The sequence below is a fragment of the Muscardinus avellanarius genome, assembly GCF_963383645.1.
Source record: "Muscardinus avellanarius genome assembly, chromosome: 9".
NCBI classification, from domain to species: domain Eukaryota; kingdom Metazoa; phylum Chordata; class Mammalia; order Rodentia; family Gliridae; genus Muscardinus; species Muscardinus avellanarius.
In genome coordinates, this window is record NC_137795.1 from 631,008 (window position 1) to 634,842 (window position 3,835).

The window sequence follows — 3,835 nt, forward strand, 5'->3', positions numbered from 1 at the left end:
GAACGTACTAAGTGCAAGGGTCAAGAATCTACCTGGCCCTCGGCTCTATTGTATTGGGCAGTATTAGTTGCGCATCAACTAGGGTGCTTTGAAGCCGCACACAGAGTTTACCTTTCCTATATCCAGGCCGAATCCCGGAGGAGGGGAGGTAAACAGGCACCGGTTGCCTCTATTGCAATTTTAGGGCTAATGGCTTCCGTTGACTCTTTTTTTTTTTTTGTGGTACTGGGGGTGGAACCCAGAGGCTTTCAACCTCCAGGATATACTCCCAGACCTTGTGACGGGCCCCGCCCATCAGCCAGTAAGTCCGAGAGCTAAGATGGCGCTGAGCGGAAATCTTCCCCAGAGCACTTAGGTGGTAAACAGCTTTCAGGAAGTGACGACAAGAGCATGAGATACACGGGAACACCGCATGCCATAGGGCAACAGCCAATGGACTGGCTGTTGCCATGAGTTGTGCACGTGAACAGTCTGCTGATTGGCTGTTGGGCTCTATATAAGGGGAAGATTTCTGGGGGGAAGAGAGAGAGAAGAGAAGATTTACGGGAAGAAGATTTGCGGGAACTGTACAAGAACCTGGGGTAATAAAACTGCTTGAGGAAGATCGTGTAAGAGTCGTCACTGCGCGCGACAAGTGGTTGGCCCGTACGGGGACCTTCGCTTTGATCAGAACCTCGGCAGTCCAGGGCAGCCGGCTGGTAAGTACTCCTTGACTCCGAAAAGGGAGGAGGAGGCTCCGTTTACGGAGGGTTATTTTCCCCGATCAAAGGGGGCTCCATTAAGGAGGATATTTAGTAAATAAGGCTCGCGGATAAGCGAGGCTCGCGGAAAAGCGAGGAACAGCGCTGTATTTTCCCCGATCAAAGGGGGCTCCATTAAGGAGGATATTTTTTAGTGTAAGCAAGTTAGAGAATCGGGCTGGTCCTGATTCGACAAGATGGGAAATAGTCCATCTCACCCATTGCATAAAGCATTGAAAGCTTTGTTGAAAAGTAGAGGCCTAAAGCTTAGGGACAAGACAATACAAGATTTTCTCGAACAAATAGATAGGGTAGCGCCATGGTTTACAGTATCAGGGAATCTTTCTTTAGCAAGCTGGGATAAATTGGGAAGAGACGTAGAACGCGCCGAAGAACAAGGTATTGTCACAGGAGGGACTCGGCCGCTTTGTCGGCTGATTCGTGCCTGTTTGGAAGAAAGGCGCTTTAGAAAATTTGTGCAGGAGGGCCAGGCAGCTTTAGACGGTGTAAAAGAGGAACGTTCAACTTCCTCTAAAGTGGCCAGTGAGGAGGATTCAGAGTCAGAGGGGGAGGATGAATCTGAGGAGGAATTAGAGGCCATTTGTAAACAAGTGAAAGCTTTTGAACTGATTAAAGAGGAAATTTCGCCTCCTCCGTATAACCCTTCTGCGCCCAGAGCAGGAGAAGGTGTCTCTTTTAGTAGTCAGATGTGGAGAGATGCGGGAATTTTTTTAGCAAATCAAGCTTTCCCAGTTTTCCAGCTGCAGGAGGGGGGAAATCGTTATCATGAGCCTTTGGACTTTAAAATAGTTAAGCATCTCGCAGAGTCAGTTCGCACATATGGGTCGTCAGCTGCTTTCACTATAGCAATAATAGAGAGTTTACATCGCTATGCCATGACCCCAGGAGACTGGCAAAATTTGGTTAGGGCCACCTTAAATCCTGGCCAATATTTGGATTGGAAAGCTTATTATATAGAATATGCCACTGAACAAGCTGCACGTAATCGAGCAGCAGGAAATTCAGCCTGGGATATAGACATGCTGATGGGCCAAGGACGATTTGCTAATCAACAGCTTGGGTATCCACAACAGGTGTATGAACAAATCAACAGACTCGCTACCCAGGCCTGGAAGGCCCTCCCTAACAAAGGAGAGGTATCTGGTAACCTTACAAAGATTACTCAAGGATTGACTGAACCCTTTTCAGACTTCGTTGCCCGTCTAGTAGAGGCTGCGGGAAGAATTTTTGGGGATTCTGACGCGGCCATGCCGCTCATTAAACAATTGGTCTATGAGCAATGCACTAAAGAATGCAGACAGGCCATCACTCCTTACAAACATAAAGGCCTAGAGGTGTGGATGAAGGTGTGCAGGGAACTCGGAGGACCCTTAACCAATTCAGGACTTGCTGCAGCCATTATACAGGCCTCCGGACAACAAAGTAAGAATAGTACCAAAAATGGCAATTGTTTTTCCTGTGGAGCGACAGGACACTTAAAACGAGATTGTCCTAAGTGTAGGGCGTCCCAATCTTATCCTTCTCCTCCTGAGTATTGTCGTCGATGTAGAAAAGGAAGGCATCCTACTTTTGAGTGCCGTTCGGTTAAAGATATCGATGGCAACCCCTTGCCCTATACTGGAAAGCAATCATCAAATACTCAGACAAAAAACGGGAGGGCGGGCCCTCGTTCCCAGGGCCCACAAAAATATGGGAACCCTCAGGTGTATGGGGCCATGGAGACACAGCCACCTCAGTGGCCCAATTTACAGCCTCCGGAACAGTCCGGCGAGCCACTCCAGGTTCGGCAGGATTGGACCTCTGTGCCACCTCCAGGCTGGTATTAACGCCACAAATGGGGGTTCAAATTATTGAAACAGATTTTCAAGGTCCTCTGCCACCTAATTCTGTTGGCTTACTTTTTGGAAGGTCTTCCTCTACCATGAAAGGACTTGTAGTCCATCCGGGGGTTATAGATGAGGATTATACCGGTATTATCAAAGTGATGGTTTCAGCGCCCCGGGGTATCGTTGCCATTTCCCCTGGGGATAGAGTGGCACAGTTACTTTTGCTTCCCAGTCTACATGGTATGTTTCCTTCAGCAGAGGGACGACGCGGTATTGGTGGGTTCGGTTCTTCAGGAAATGAGTTAATATCTCTTGCCTTTGATATGGGAACTCGTCCCTTGATAACCTTGGACGTGGAAGGCAAGCAAATCCTAGGACTTTTAGATACTGGGGCAGATAAAAGTGTCATCGCCTGTAAAGATTGGTCATCTTCATGGCCCACTCAAAAGGCTACCGGAGAACTTAGAGGTTTGGGTTATGCTAAAACCCCTGACCTCAGTGCTAGGGCTTTACATTGGAAAGATCAGGAGGGACATAAGGGGCAGTTTGAACCCTATGTGCTGGAGCTGCCAGTTTCCCTCTGGGGAAGAGATTTATTAGTGGACATGGGATATTCCTTACAAAATACATCTTATTTCCCCCAAGCCCATAATATTCTCCTTCGCCAGGGCTACCACCCTTCCTACGGGCTGGGAAAACACCTCCAGGGACGTAAAAGCCCAATTCCTACTAAAGAAAAGAGTGGTCGCGAGGAACTGGGTTTTGTGCAGTAGCCACTGAGGAGGCAATTCCCATTACCTGGAAGACGGGAGATCCAGTATGGGTTCCTCAGTGGCCTCTCTCCCGTGAAAAGCTTGAAGTAACAAGGAAATTAGTACAAGAGCAATTACAGTTAGGCCATATCCGGCCATCCACCTCTCCTTGGAATACCCCGATTTTTGTGATAAAGAAAAAATCTGGAAAATGGAGGTTATTACACGACCTCCGAGCCATAAATAGCCAAATGCAGATTATGGGGCCAGTCCAACGAGGGCTTCCACTCCTCTCTGCTATTCCGAAGGAGTGGCCACTTATCAGCATAGATATAAAAGATTGTTTTTTCTCCATCCCTTTAAATCCTGCGGATACTCCTCGTTTTGCTTTTACTGTTCCCTCTATTAATCAAGAGGAAATTGACAGTAGATATGAATGGGTGGTCCTCCCACAAGGAATGGCCAATAGCCCTACCCTCTGTCAATTATATGTAAA